This window comes from Dreissena polymorpha, chromosome 9, assembly GCF_020536995.1.
Source record: "Dreissena polymorpha isolate Duluth1 chromosome 9, UMN_Dpol_1.0, whole genome shotgun sequence".
Classification (NCBI taxonomy): Eukaryota; Metazoa; Mollusca; class Bivalvia; order Myida; family Dreissenidae; genus Dreissena; species Dreissena polymorpha.
In genome coordinates, this window is record NC_068363.1 from 54817795 (window position 1) to 54835057 (window position 17263).

Consider the following 17263-nt stretch of genomic DNA (forward strand, 5'->3'; position numbering starts at 1 on the left):
GTTCTGCTATCATTAGCTGATAACCCTGTATATGGGTTCTGCTCGGATGGGTATTGGGGAGTTATACGTGAACCTTCCCTCCGCAGCTGCAAATTCAGCTATGAGATAGCAGGTAACGTATTTATGATAATAAAAAAAATTTTTATAGTAAAATTCCTTTTAATTATTAAATTCTTACCTGCTATCGTTGAGTCCCACCTCCCACCCCGTTTTTTATATTATATTTATTGGAAGAAGAGTGATTTGTGGGTAGACGGTCTTTGGTGACGAGGTTGCACTGCACTATCTGACAGTTCTGACCTGTTGCCTGGATCCGTCCTACTGTCTTGGTTGTGCGCTCCAGAAATTCCGAATAAATAACAACCCTTACGGATTAAGTAGCTATGAGATAGCAGGTAAGTATTTTATAATTAAAATGAATTTTACTATAAAAATTTGTTTTTGCATATATTGTCTCTATATCTGCCACAGGTAATTTTCCAGCTGAACGACACCCACCCTGCCATGGTCATCCAGGAGCTGATATTAATGTGTTGATAATTTATGTCTCACGCCTGTCTGCCACAGGTAGCTATCCAGCTGAACGACACACACCCTGCCATGACCATCCCAGAGCTGATATTTATGTGTTGATATGTATGCCTCACGCCTGTCTGCCACAGGTACCTATACAGCTGAACGACACCCACCCTGCCATGGCCATCCCGGAACTGATGCGTATCCTGGTGGACATTGAGGACCAGCCCTGGGAGAAACCGTTGCAACCTGCGCGTACACCAACCACACGGTGCTTCCCGAGGCCCTGGAGCGCTGGCCGGTGGAGAGTCTGCTACCGAGGCACCTGCAGATCATCTACTAAATCAACCACCTCTTCCTCGAGGTTCGAACCTTCTTTTTTTATTCAAAATTTGCAATCTGGATTTCCACCTCTTGCAGGAGGTTCGAAGTGTTTTGTACAATTGTACAAGTTATATTGAAATATGCATTATAAAAGAGCTAATTCTATTAGATTTTAAGTTTTATAACAATGAATGATGAACTGCTCACACTTCATGGGTATCATTTAGAACAGCTGACCCACAGTTTATGTTCCTTTCAGGAAGTAAAGAAGCGTTTCCCAGGCGATCATGATCGCCTTCAACAAATGTCGATCGTGGAAGAACACGGGGAGTAGAAGATCAACATGGCCCACCTGGCGATTGTGGGGTCACATGCCATTAATGGTGTGGTTGCCATCTACTCTGAGATCATCAAGAATAACACGTAAGTCCGCCCCTGTGTTATCTCGGACGTATTTACAGATTCTGCTGTGTCTTAGCATCTACATCTATGAGCAATCATGAAGTCCGCCCCTGTGCACATGGGGCTTTTATTTAGCTGCATTCTGGGAATACTGGGCTTAATGCATGTGCATAAAGTGTCGTCTCAGATAAGCCTGTGCAAAATTTCATTTAAAAGAGGTGTCTTCTTTGCAAAAATACAGTCTGATTAGCCAGTACGAACTGCTTAGGCTAATCTGAGATTACCTGTACAATTTACCCACATCAATTAAGCCCAGTTATCCCAGAATGAGGCTCTGTTAAACATATACAATAGTTTGGAACAGTTTTTTTTTCCTTGTCATTTTTGTTCTCAAGTCATGTTCTCAGTTCTTATCTAATGCTATCTCACTACTATGCACTCACGGCTAGGGCAGTTTTTGCACCAATTGCCAGAAACAATTTTTTTTCAGAAAAATAAGAAAAAGGCCTTTATTCTCAATATTCAAAAATGATTGTTAATTGGATGACAGATACAGAGATTGACTCTCTAAGTCTTTAATTCTCTTTTGACCTCTGATTTTCAGTCGAGCAGTGGTCAGCTACTAAGTTTAGCATTTGCACAGTACCACTTAGTACTTATTTAAAATAGAGATAGCCCAGTCAACTCAGTGTGAATTGTTTAAAGTAAAGCTGTTTTGACCAAAATACTAATACATGCGACAACAAATTCCTTCAGCCTTCTCCCCTCAGATGCAAAATGAAAATGATATATGCAACCAGCATAAAACTAGAACAGCCTGCGAGATATATTAATGCCAACTGATCTTATGGTCAAGAGGTATAAAACAGCCAGGTCATATGGGGCTTTTATAATAAAATGTGTTTCCTAACAATATGTAAAGAACACTTTTTCCTATGATCATCTGAATTGCTATGCTGGTTACTTGTGTGGATAGAAAGATGCCTGTTCATTTGTAAACATGTCAAAGATCAAGGTCACATGTACATGAAACATTAAAATTGTTTCCACACAATATCTAGAGAATTGTTAAGATGATATAAATAAGTATGATGGTGAGACTCTACTAAGGATGACCTCAAAAATTGTAAAACCAAGACATAAAACCTCCAGGGTGGCTTTTCTGCAGGTGAGGGAGCATACATTTTTGACAAACATCTCTTGTTTCATTTATGAGGAACAATAGAGAGCACTGTAAAATCTGTCTTTATTTGTTTAGTAAAATGATATCAGATGATTGCATTAAGTCATGGGCGAATAAAATCAAGTGACTGTGTCCAGTTATTGTGTGATGTGACATATTTTCATGTAACTGTGTTATGTTAAATATTTTCAAATGGCTGTCCAATTAAAACAGTGTTATGTGTGTCGCGTTCTGAGAAAACTGGGCATAATGCATGTGCGTAAATTGTAATTCCAGATTAGCCTGTGCAGTCCGCACAGGCTTATCAGGGACGACAATTTCCGCTTTTATGGAATTTTTGGTTTGAATGATGTCTCTTCTTAGCGAAAATCCAGTTAAGGCAGAAAGTTTCGTCCCGGATTAGCCTGTGCGGATTGCACAGGCTAATATGGGACGACACTTTACGCACATGCATTTTGTCCAGTTTTCTCAGAACACGACTCATATTACAAAGTGTCCAGAGACTTTACCATGTGATTCTATATCATGTGATTTTAGAAAATCGGCGAGGATTGGGTGACCGACCTGTACAAGCTGACAGAGCTGAAGCAGTATGACACCAACGAGGCATTCCTGAGAACCCTTACCAAGGTCAAACAGGTGAAAGGCATTCCTTCGAACCCTAACCAAGGTCAAACAGGTGAGAGGCATTCCTTTGAACCCTTACCAAGGTCAAACAGGTGAGAGACATTCCTTCGAACCCCTACCAATGTCAAACAGGTAAGAGGCATTCCTTTGAACCCTTACCAAAGTAAAACAGGTGAGAGGCATTCCTTTGAAACCTCACCAAGGTCAAACCGGTGAGAGGCATTCCTGAGAACCCTTACCAAGGTTAAACAGGTGAGAGGCATTCCTTCAAACCCTTACCAAGGTCAAACAGATGAGAGGCATTCCTGAAAACCCTTACCCAGGTCAAACATGTGAGAGGCATTCCTTCAAACCCTTACCAAGGTCAAACAAGTGAGATGCATTCTTTTGAACCCTAACCAAGTTCAAACAGGTGAGAGGCGTTCCTTTGAACCCTTACCAAGGTCAAACAGGTGAGATGCATTTCTTTGAACCCTTACCAAGGTCAAACAGGTGAGGCAGCACATGCTCATCCACAAAGCTATATACCCTTACATGATTTGCAGATTTTTGACGCATTATGAACATCGCTAACCAGACATGCAAAATAATACCAAACATTTCCACTGTCACAGAATTATGCTTAAGAAATGCTTATATTGTTCATCAAGACATACATTTACAGTAACATACAATTTGTCAATCCCTGAATACTACTCTATGCCTCTGTTTGGATGACAGTTGACATGAGTCGCGTTCTGAGAAAACTGGGCCAAACGCTTGTGCGTAAATTGTCATCCCAGATTAGCCTGTGCAGTGCGTACAGGCAAATCAGGGACAACAATTTCCGCTTTTATGGAATTTTTCGTTTAAATGATGTATTTTCTTAGCAAAAATCCAGTTTAGGCGGAAAGTGTCGTTCCGGATTAGACTGTGCGGACTGCTCAGGCTAATCTGGGATGACACTTTACGCACATGCATTTTTGCCCAATTTTCTCAAAACATGGCACACATGTATTTTAGGAGAACAAGATGAAGTACATCAAGACGGCCTACAACACTGAGGTCAACGTCTCGTACATGTTTGACATTCAGGTACGTGTTGATAGTGGATGGTTATAGAGACGTTAGGATAATTACTTACACAAGTATTTTCAGATGTTCATATTTGAGCATTGTTCTGGTAAAACTTTGCTGAAAGTAATGTGCGTAAATTGTCGTACCAGATTAGCCTGTTCAGTCCACGCATACTAAACAGGGACGACACTTTCCACTTTTATAGAATTTTTTGTTAGAAGGAAGTCTCTTCCTAACAAAAATCCAGTTTAAGCTGAAAGTGCTGTCTCTGATAAGCCTGTGAAAACTGCACAGGCTAATCTGGCAGGACTCTTTACTCACATGTATAAAGCCCAGTTTTCCCAAAACATGACTTATTTAAAAGACTGTTTATTGCGGAGTTTTTTTTCACCATTTTGTGAATGGGGCTGGGTCCCTCTGGATTGGGAAAAATCGTGGCATTTGACCAAAATTGGGAAATTAGTAGAGTTGGTGTCTTTTTAAAAAAATGCTTCAAAATAGAGAATAACTTGTTTTAAAGATTATATTTACTAAGGTTCAACTTATAGAGGTGTATGGGAGATAAACTTAATGTTGAAATATTGTTTTTTTAACTTTTGGGAATTTTTTGATGCCATGTGGGAAAAATTTATACCTTTTTCCATTGGGAATGGGGCCAAAAACCGGCCCCAAATTTGAGTGAAAATACCCCACTGTTTTGGTTTGTTACAGGTGAAGAGGATCCATGAGTACAAGCGTCAGCTCATGAACTGTATTCATACCATCCACCTGTACAAAGTATTGGTCTGTTACAGGTGAAGAGGGTCCATGAGTACAAGCGTCAGCTCATGAACTGTATGCATATCATCCACCAGTACAATGTATTGGTATGTTACATGTGAGGAGGATCCATGAGCAAAAGCGTCAGCTCATGAACTGTATGCATATCATCCACCTGTACAATGTATTGGTTTGCTACAGGTGAAGAGGATCCATGAGTTCAAGCGTCAGCTCATAAACTGTATGCATATCATCTACCTGTACAATATATTGGTATGTTACAGGGGGCCGTTTCATCAACGGTTGCAGCGCAGTTGCAGTTGCAAATTTGGTAATAATTTCAAATTTCAACCTTGTGTCCGTTTCATTAAAAAATTGCAGTTGCACTTGCTGGTTGCAAATTTGTATTGGGCGTTTGCAACTGCCTGTAAGGTGGTGCAACTCTTGACAAAATGGTCGAACTAGATGCGTGTGTGCGCTTACAGCGACGGAATCGTCGAAATATAAGACTGTTCCGACCGCGAATACAGTTCGCAAATATCCGGGACATGGATTTTGTGTCAAGGTATCGCGTTGACCGCGCTACGGCCCAAGAAATTTTAGAAATAGTTGGGCAGGATTTATCCCGCGGGATTAAGGGAGGACACTTCATACCTCCAGACACACAGACAAGTGTTTGTTGAATAAAAACTATTTATCAATTTGTTTTCTTTTTATAGTAGGGAATAACCTGACCCAAATTATATGTTGTTGTAGATATATTAACATGCGGTAGAAACATCCGGTGTAGAATGAAACAAATAACGATGGAATGAGCGTTATCAAAATTATATGTTTTTTTACCGAAAATCGACTGTATTCATTCATATCCCGAAGAATATGCAGTGTGGATCAATCAAAGTAAGTTTTGTCTATTTAATTTATCGATTCTATTTTACAAATTCATAGCCAACCGTTATGAAATCGACATTGCTCAATAAAAGATTAAAACTGTTGAGTACCAAAAAAACTGCCATGCGTTTTTTAGAAACACAATGATTGGTTTCGACACTTTTCATACTCTCAGCTTTACAGTAATTACTAACTCTGCATGAAAATTTATTCTCATGGGTTTTTTCTTTTCTTTATGATGTGTTTTTAGCCAATACTGTGTTCAATTTCAGCTGCTGTTGAGTCCGAGGTTCATGGCCAAAGGAGCCTTTTATAGTGAAATCGCAGACACTCACTGTGTAAGCCTAAGCACAGTGTGCAGAGTGATTGGCCGAGTTGTCAATAGTATAAATGATAATATTGACAATATAAGGTAATAAAAATAGAGTTTAATTGCTATTTGGTGAATTACCTTAAACTTGTTTAATTGATTTGACCTGATTAACTACATGTACATCAATCTATCTGTCTATGTCTGATTTCCCTAGGTATGTTTTATAACTATGAAAACATATGTATGGCATGAACTTTGCCGCTCTCAGAGAATTAACATTTTACAAAGAATATGAAAAAAAAAACAAGTGCCTTAATAATGTCTGTAAGAATGTGAAAATGCTTGTAAAATCTTGCACCTCATTGGATGATGTGTCTGATAAACTTTCTTTTATATTTTAAAGTTAATTTGTTTCAAAATAATTTAAAGTATATGTTTTGAATGTTAATCTTATACTATAATATAATAGTATTGTTTAGTTGTAATTAGTAAGTATTAGGTGAGCTACCTGTTAGCAAGACTGTAAATAAGTGTAATTATTGCACGTGGCAGTGAAATGAGAATATAACATGCTGTTATTTTTAAATTATTTCTTCTAAAGCTCCTTTACTACTGGGTAAATCACTGCTAAAAGGGCATTAAATTCAATTTAAACGGTAACATGTCACTTTTAATAATTGTCTTTCATTTTTCAAAAAATGTCATATTAATACCATTTAATGCTCTAATTGCCAGGTTATTCTGCAAAAAAAATATTCTTGATATTGCCACATTGTTATAAAAGACAGTAATAAAATTGGATTGAATACATTTAATTTTTTTATTTTCAAAAATAGATTTGATATAACTTTTTATTTTCAAAAACATATATGAATTGTATTAAACAAGTCTGAAAATTTTACATATCCAGATTTCACACGCAGCCTCAGAGTTTGCTGCAGATGAAAAGGAACTTTTACAGAAAGTGTTCGCTGCCAAACATTGTGTGTGCGGTTGATGGCACTTTAGTACCAATAGTGGCACCATCAGAGAACGAAGCAGTCTTCATTTGCAGAAAAGGATTTCATGCCCTTAATTGTCAGGCGGTCTCCTCACCAGACTTGAAGTAAGATTTTGTTTGAGGTTTTCTTTTTTTAAAGGGACACGTGCAACGAAAATCCTTATCAATGCGAAACAAACTGACAAGGTTATTTAGTAAAAATAACTATTTAATCGATGCCAGTTTATATCCCATTAATATTTCAGAGGCATTAGATGTCACCTTCATACGATTTTATAATATTCATTTGCTAAATAGAAATTAAGACGGTGCTCAGGGACGTCATACCTTTTGAAATTTAAAAATAACGGTCATCCGAAGTACTCCTGATGGTCTTGATTTGAATTTATTGGTCCATATATTTGTACTGGACGTTTTCTGACACATGTCGCAAAAGTGTTTATAACTAAAATTGTAAACATAAATATACATAAATGGGCCAAACATTTCAAAATAAACAAAGCATTTTTAATTGTTTATTGTATGTTTATACATTTTCTAGTTTATGATTAATATGCCATTTTTAAAACATACTCGCTGCTCAGTAGGAATTTTAGCATCAAACAATTGATTCCAATGTTTCGTAGCATAAAGCGCAATCTGTCTTCCTCGGGACCAAATGCTACTAGGTTCGATTTTGAGTTGCTTTCCTTATACTGTTATTTTCAGAAATCGTTTTCTTATTTTCATCTTTTATTTGTATTTATTTATGGTTACAGGTGAAAAGCCCCGTTAAGTCGTCCATGTCAAAGTTCAAATGTTTAGCGTCTCGGAAGTGTACTCACTCGCCTGGAACGTCATTATGATCTAGGTATTTCTTTAAATAGATTGAGACGCGCTCTGTGAAAAGGGGGTTAAATGCATGTGCATAAACTGTCGTCCCAAATAAGCTCGTGCAGTCCACACAGGCTAATCATGGACGACACTTTCCGCTTTTAGGTTATTTTTCGTTTCTTAGCGAAACTCCAGTTAAGGCGGAAAGTGTCGTTCCTGATTAGCCCGTGCAGACTGAATAGACTTATTTGGGATGACACTTTACACACTTGCATTAAACCCCCTCAATTAATAACGCATTAAAATAATAGAACTTCAATCAACGATCCAGTTCTGCCTTTCTTTTTAACATTAGTTTTAAATTGACCTGTTCACATATTGGTGACGATTTTTTTCAGATTCTAAAAAAGGAAGATAATTGCTATAAATCTAGCGAGATTTCCAAATAGAAAATAACAAATGTAATGTCAAAAAATGAAACTTTTTATACATCATTTTAATACATTAATATATTTCCGCAGCTCAAATGCTGCGGTGTCGGTAGCTACCAGAACTTCGACACGACGGGCGAGTGGGCGCAGCCTGTGGTGAGCGTGACGTTAGTGACGCCAATAGCGTGCTGCAAGACGATGCCGACTGGAGCGACGTTGGCGGATTTCGCCTGCCCGACGATGTATGACATCTGATCAAGACATCATCTAGATACATCTTCTGACCAAGTTTGGTGAAGTTTGGTAAAGATAGGATGAAAACTACTTGAATTAGAGAGCGGACACCATGCTCAATGTTTAAAACGCACTAAGTGAACCCGTGACCTAAAGGTCAAGGTCATCCTTTAAGGTCAAAGGTCAAAAAACACAATCCAGGGGAAGAAATAAGCTTTAAAGGGAGATAATTTTTATACCTGCCAAATGATAAATAGAAATTTTATGTCAAAGCCGCGCAGTTAGGGCATTGTGTTTCTGACAAACACATCTCTTGTTTGCTCTTGTTTAAAAGTTGGAATGTCAGTTTCATGACTTTTTACATTCCATTTTCATGTAACCAATTAAGAACATTGATTTTGTTTGATTTAACATGCAGTTTGAAATGGTTAATTAGACATGTGTGGCATAATGCCTTATTGTTGTCGAACAACACTTTATTCCTATTGTTTGAAGTGAATATTTAGGAGTAAAATACAAAATGATTGCAGTGGTTTTTTATGGCAATTTCGGGACCGATATTCGGCCCATTCCCCTCAAAAAAAGAGTATATATTTTCCCCCCATTTTGTAAAAAAAATCCCCTCCAGAAGTTAATTTTTTTTTTTTTTTTTTTTTTAAAGAACTGTCCCATAATCATGATAAATATATCTAAAATTATTTCATAAACAACTAACAAAGTATATAACTATAATTTATATTATTTTGAATTATTATAAAGAGTTATATTAAATAGTTTTTCCCAAATCAGTGGACTTTTCACATTAATTGCATTTTGCTCCCAAAATGGCCAGGAAATGACCTGATGTATATATATTGTGTCAATATCTGTTGATAAAATCATTCCAATTTGGTCCATTTATTGATAAAATAATGCTCAATTTTGCCATTTATCGATTTAGAAGACCCCAATTATACTCAAAATGGCTTGGAAAACTGAGAATGTGCATGAAGGCTGAACTGTCTGAAACTAATGTTGAAAGAATCATTGATATATATTTTTATTTTAAGAAAAAGGACAAAGACATTCAGCTGTGAATATTAAATTCATACAAACATGTGTATTAATATAATAAATATCAATACATATAAACAAGTGAATTTTTTTATTTTCCCCTTATCCTAAAAAAACGACGCATTTTTCCCCTTTGTAAGGGCCCCGCTACCATTCCCCTATAAGTGAAAAAAACACTTGATTGTTTGGTAGTGTCAAGTGATTTTAGTCATAATGATAATTATCAACCATATTTGTGTAGAACATAAATTTGATTTGTATTAATCTAAGTGTAAAACATGTACTAAACAAATTGCTTTGTCTGTGTTTAATATGTCAATTATAAGTAATCAACATACCAAATTATTTCATATAACATGAGACAAAAATAATGCACTTCTTTATATCACATACTTAATAACACATGCACATAATACCACATACTATATATAGGGTCAAACTCAGAGCTAGAGTGCTTGTGATTGACATAAATTATACCCAAATCTCATTGCAAGTAAGCATGCATATATTTTGGTCAATAACATGCCTTCTTGTACCAAAATTGTCAGTTGTTTAATAAATACATGCTCCATTCTTTAAAATTGCTGCTGTTTTCAATTGAATGAGCATGGATAAAGGAGAAGTAATCAACCAATGGTAATGTCTGTCTTTAATGTTTCCGTACATTGCAATAAACATAACCAGTTAATTAAAACAATATGATACAACATATAATGTACATCAATATATCACAGTCGGCCAATTACAACACAGTCATTGCTATATAAGTAGTTAGAATTAACAATCATCATCATAGTTATTATTTTTGTAAATTATTTGGCAAATTGTTATAGAAATATCAACATGCCTGTTTAAATATGTTTTTGTAAAATGTGAATATACAATTACCCTAATTGTTCAAGAAATGTGATGATATTTACATAAAATGAAATATGTTACATAAATTGAATAGTTATAACATTGATTTGACAGGCATACACATATTAACAACACTTATAATTTAAAAAGCAAATTGTCCGCATAATGTTTACTGGCCATTATTGACAAACTTGTGCTGATTTTGTCAAGATCATTCCGCTGCATGTTCAACTCGTTGCTCCTTGTAGATGCAGCAAGAAGCTGCCGCTGGACATTCACCAGTTCAGCGGAACACTGGCACTCTGTACAAAATAACAAATTTGAACAAGATGTCATTTACTGGCCTTTTGTCACTCAATTATTTATCTTAAAAGTGATATAGGAAAAAAACCTGTGTCGATGTTTAGATATTTTCTCAGAGAATATACACTGTTTATAATCTTTGAGTATTGGCTTGTATTTCTCATAGTTCTTCATGGTTCTTCAATTACTGTTCATTAATTAGCTGCTCATATGTATACTACTTGCTTGCATTGAACTGACATATTTGAAGAATCTACTAATACATTCAACATGTATAAGTAAATAAAAAAATCAATCACCTTGTGCATTGGTTCTCTTCTTCTTTTTTAATGGTCTGGATACAATATCCTCTATGAAAAAATAAGCATTTGCATCAATATCAGTATTTAATCAAAACAGTTGAGAACATATCGATAGAAGGTGTTTTCTTAGCCATTTTGAGAAAAGGAGTTAGGTTGATTTTGGAATTTTGGGGAAATGACTTCATATTTATGCGACATACTTAAACGATGATTTACAAAAGATCATACATTCATTTGTATAGAGAGATGATACATTCAGCAAATATATTTCTTATTGCTTTTTGTAAAATCTGAAATACACTTCATTTTTAATTTGTTGTGATAATCATTATGTTTAATAAAATTTTGTATTAGATGGACCGTTAATTCATAGTATCATGCATTTCATGTAAAAAAACATTTTAGCCAACAAATACGGACTGTTCAGTACCTTCATCTGGCAAAGGTGGAGACCCTGTTTCACTGTTGTTTTCATTTTCAGGAGTTTCTGCAAAATAGAAATGATAATGAAAATAACAATTCAAGTTATTATCACCAGCATACAATTACTTTGCTTAAAGCACATTCTTACTGCAAATATGTAAGCTAGTAACTGACATTATTTCAAATTTAAAATAAATTTATTATAATGAAGCAAATAATTTAAAGAGAAAAATATGCACCCATTTGACCAGTGTCGTTCCCTTCTAGTCCATCAAGGACAATGTTCGGGACATAAGAGAGTTCCTGTTACAAAATTAAGGCAAAACATATATTTAAAGAAGATTATGCAAACAATGGTAACATACCATTTAAAAATACAACATATGTAAAATACATGTAGGTTTTAATCATGTGAAAATGATTTAATATAAAACTAATTTGATGTAGAATGGACACTAAATTTATAAGTTTATCAAAAGCTTGTCTTCAAGAACATGACATGATGTGTTTTTTTTACAAAAACAAGCAGACATGTTTGGTCTTTTTGATATGATATATTTTTAGGTATCTTAAGAATAAGTCAATATTGGTAGTTTAATCTTTTTTTTAATAAACAAGGATCAAGACTTAATTTTGCATTAGTACACTTCCACGAAAGTATGCTTAAGTACATTTTCGTTCACATTTTATTAAAAATTTCAAACCTTTTCTTGAACAGCAGTTAGTCCCGGAACTGCATCCCTACATCCCGTTTGCTTTCGTTCCTTTCTGTGTCGTCTTGCCTGGGCTACAATCCGGCACTGCGAAAATGTATTGATATTATATATGCCCATAAAACAAACAATTCCATGAAAACAGTCCTATAGAAAAAAAAAGTCAAAAGTAAAATTAAACAGGGTACTTTAATAAGACTTTGGAGAATTGTGGCAAAATGATAATGTAAATTTTCTAACTCTACTTATCTGAGTGAATATCACAGGTTTCAGTCTATTGGCAACCAGTTAACTTTAAATGATAAGGGTACATTGTTTCATTTATCTTTAATATCAATAATAGCATTTACCTTCAGATCATTTGCTCTTCATTTCGTCCATGGACCTCCCGTTTCCTCCGACCGCATTAATCCTGCACGAACAAAAACGAAAACTAATAAGGTTTCGTGCACACCCAGCATATCCATTATCGCAGATGCAGATACGAAAAATTCCTTGACATAGATATATAAGTCTTATTTATAAGACGTTGCCAAGAATTAAGAGATTTTTTATACGGGCTAAATTCTTTAGAAGTCCAAATATTACCCATATAAAAAGTAGCTTAATAGTTGAGTGCGTCAACAAGTTGGACTAATAGATATATCTACATCGAGAATCGAGATTTGCTTTTCATTAATTTACAGTACTATTTATTCTTCTAAACAAACAAACTATACATACACTGTACTCAAAGCAACCAAAACTGCGAGCATCACTTAAACAAATGACAGAAATTAAACATGTTTAACACAAAATATTCGCAGTGGCCCATTGATTGACAGCTGTCAACTGAACAAACTTGCATAAAACAATACATACGATTCTTAAACAGTGGAAAACTTCTTCTCCTTTTCTTAATTCGTGACTTTTTCGGAGAATTTTCCGAAAATATCCCGATACTCGACATAACCGTCAACTAGGACATCTGTCTCTTCGCGAGTCCAGTTACAACTTCTCGACGCCATTTTTGTATACAGTTCGTCTGATAGTTGCGCGCGTAAATGACGGTATGTGTGTTCATGCTTAACCGCAGTTTGGTTACATTTAAAGGGTTTAACCCTTTACCACTCAGACACGCATTCTGACACCATTTTAGTCCCTTAGAAAATCAGATAAAATTGAAGACCTTTCTCACTAGATTCAAGTTTTAAAGGCTTCATTTCCAACCTTAAGTTAGTGATAAACAGCAAACAGCATAAAACCTTAACGGCCTGAAAGTTACTCACAGACTGGTCTGGTTTTATGCTGGTTGAATATTGCCGCTTTCATTTTGCTTCTATTTGGGAAAAGGTTAAAAGGGTTTAATTTGAGAATTATGTGGAATATCAATTTCATGTCGTCAAAAGGCTGACGTCATTTGAATTCAGTATATTTTTCCCCGTTCTATACGTTTTATTTTCCTCGTCAATAGGTATGTGGGGGTCCACACCGTACATCATCAGTATATATAATATATCATAATAAAAGGTGTACATTATTGCATTCTTGACAAGTGTTAATAACTGCATGATACAAGATATTGTCATAATTGCATAAATAACAATACATGTATAGCATTCGAAGTTATGAAAACACGTCTAAATTATGTACCTCACAATGCACAATTTACAGGATAGCAAAGTAAACAAGTGCTATAATTACAGAATTAAAATAATTGGAAACATAGCAATATACTACTTGATACATAAAGTGAAATTATCCATATAGTGAAATTATCAATATAAGGATAGATTATGCAAGTCACAACTTTCTACCGATACAGACTTAACAAAATACCCCATTCTTTATTTGAAGTTATAAAATTAGAATCTAAATTTCAAAAGACATTCAATTCCTTTAAAATATTAAACTGGATTGAAAAATATGATTTTGCTACGATAACGGTTGGTAGTTTTTGATTCATTTTACAATTATATATACATTTTTTTGTGAGAAGGATTGTAAGATTAAGAGGAACACTTGTGCATTTATGTCCAAACATAAACGAGGGTGCATTTAAAAAGTCAGCAAATACCTCAACACCTTCAAACAGTTCTGCAATAAAACAATTAACATGTTTACATTCCCAAAAATATGTGCTCGATTGTTTCCGGCATATCATGACAGAAAGAGCATTCTGCAGATGTTTTATACTTGATTATATGCAAAAAAGTAGTTTGTACCAATAATTCGGTGAATTATTCTATACTGAAACCATTGTAATGAAGAATCTCTTGTAATAAAAATACGCATTCCAAAAATATGGTTCCAGTCTTAAGATTCAATATTTTCAAAGGTGCTCGTTAATTTTGACATACATATAGGTAATGTGTCGTTAGTTTTAACAATTGTATACATAGATTGTGTACCGTTTTGATATTTTAAAATGGATATCACTTGTAGGGGAACGAATGGCTTAACAAAGTCAATATTTTTAAAAACTACAATCGTGTTTAGAGCAGGGGATTTATCGAACAAACCATAGTTCTTTAAGTACTTAGTTACTACATTAACAATACCTATATAATGCAAGTGGTTTGGATAGAAATTATATTTGTTACACAGTTCTTCGTAGCCATACAGTCCTAAATCATCTTGGTTTTTTATCAAATCACATATAAATTGGTTACCATATTTAAACCATGTTTTTAGGAAGACACTTTTATTACCGGTCGTTATATCTGGATTATAAATTATTGGGGTTTGTAATATGTACTTTATATTTAATGATTCAGATTTGCGGAAATCGACAAATGATTATAAAGTGTCCTTCCAAATAGCATTGTCTGTTTTGTGTATAATGTTTTCCGGATAGTGAACACAACAGTTGTACAGTTTTTGGGTATCTATTGTCATTTTTATAACATTTATCCATTGACCATTTCCCGCGATGAGCCTTCTTATCAAAGAACATTTCAGAGCAACTATAAAAGAAAAGATGTCGATTATTTTAAGACCCCCTTCAGAATATTCTTTAATAAGTACATTTTTGCTAAATTTTGAACTCCCATTCCACACAAAATTTAAAAATAGATCATTAAGCTCTACTAATATTTTATGTGGTGGATTTGGAAGAGAAACAAGCAAATGGGTAAGGACTGGGAGAACAATGGTTTTTATTACTTTTATTCTTCCAATGGGTGTTAATATTCTTCTGGACCAGCTTTTTAGCAGTGCTTTAACTCTAAACAATTTATTCGTATAATTAAGGTCATCATAAGATCAACATGAAAAGTTAAACCAAGCAAATCGAAAGTCTGCTAGTTCCATATAAACTTCCATCTAGTTTTGATACTGTCAGAACTAAATTTATGTTTTCCTATCCAAACCACTTTAGTTTTGTCAAAATTTACCTTTAAACCAGAGAACATTGTGAACAGCGACAATTCGTCTAAGGTTTCATTAAGGGATTCTGCAGAGCCATCCAGGAGAATAGATGTATCGTCATCTAATTGCGATAACTTATATTCAGTATTATTAATTGTTATTCCTTATATTTTGGGATTTGCCCTGAGTTTTAGAGACAAGATTTCGGCGCATAAAATAAAAATATAACAACTGAGGGGATCACCCTGACGACATCCACGTTGTATTTGGAAAAAATCAGATAAGGACCCACACTGCGTTACTGCTGAGATACCATCCTTATCGCCATTGAATAACAGCGGGACTACTCAAAACAGCCAAAGTAGGTCAACCATTGATTCCAGTAATGATTCTGAAATGTTTACTTTTCTAAGAAATATGAAAATCGACCTTGATAAACAAAATGAACGCTTAGTCACAGAAATCGGCGGTATAAATACTTAGATTGACTCAATTTTTTCAACCATCAGCGAATTAAAGCAAAACAATGACCGGCTTAGTAGTGCTAACTTATTACTACGGGAGGAAATGTCACAAATGAAGAATAAGTTGGATCAGATTGAAAATCAATCCCGACGAAACAATCTTCGCTTTAACGGTATAGACGGAAATATAAATGAAAACTGAGATGTTTCGGAAAGAAAAGTACGCTCATTTCTAAAAGATACATTGAATTTTGGGGACGAAGCAGATACGTTCGAAATCGATCGTGCACATCGCATAAAATCTCGGGACCCAAGCAAATGTACAATCATGGTACGGTTTACACGGTTCAAGGACTGTGAACTGATTTAGGACGGGCGAACAGGCAGTTACAACATAATCGGTCACACTCTGTTCAACAGGACTTCAGCGACAAAGTACGTAAACATAGACACATTCTCGGAGAGCGTATGGTACAAGAGAGAAGAAATGATAACTATGCCGTAATACGTTATGATAAATTAATAGTGAATGACCAGGTGTACAAATACAACGACATTACACAGTCAATTGTTCCCATTGGTACCCGGCGACCTACAACTCGACAACGTCCTGCACGTGGGATACCACGTGGTCATCCAGACAACAATAATGATGCACATCACCGATTGGATGGTAACAACAGGATCAACCACGTGAATGATGACGTAAGTGAACGCATCCCGCACAATGATGGGAATCCGCCAACCAGAGACGATATAAGCTCTCACGAGGATGACGTACGATCCGACACTTCATTCATGGACTAGAAATTTGGCCGTAACCCAACAAACAATGACGACACGAGGAAATTGCTCGATATAAATATCGCTTGCTTGAATATTGCAGGCTTACGTAAACACATAACCAATCTAGAATTTAAAACTTATGTATCTTCATTTGATATTGTTAGTCTATGTGAAACTTGGGGAAACTGTTGTGGTGAATTTAATTCATTATTAGAATCCTACACATGTTATGATCATGTCAGAGAGTTAAATCCAAACAGTATACGTAACAGTGGAGGCATATGTGTTTTTATTTCTAACCATTTACATTACCAATACATTATGTATTACACTTATATCTCTCCAGAAGGGTCATCAATATATAACCTAACAGATGAGAAGATAGAGAATACTAGGTCAGTGCCGAATAAAGCAAAGTTTATTTTGCGAGGCTTAGAAAATCTGAACCACGAGCCTTGGCGAGT

At 35.2% G+C, this 17263-nt stretch overlaps 1 pseudogene; it reads left to right on the forward strand.

The window, feature by feature from the left end:
- LOC127846057 (glycogen phosphorylase, muscle form-like) overlaps nucleotides 1–17263 on the forward strand; it is a 53223-nt pseudogene that overhangs the window by 18572 nt on the left and 17388 nt on the right.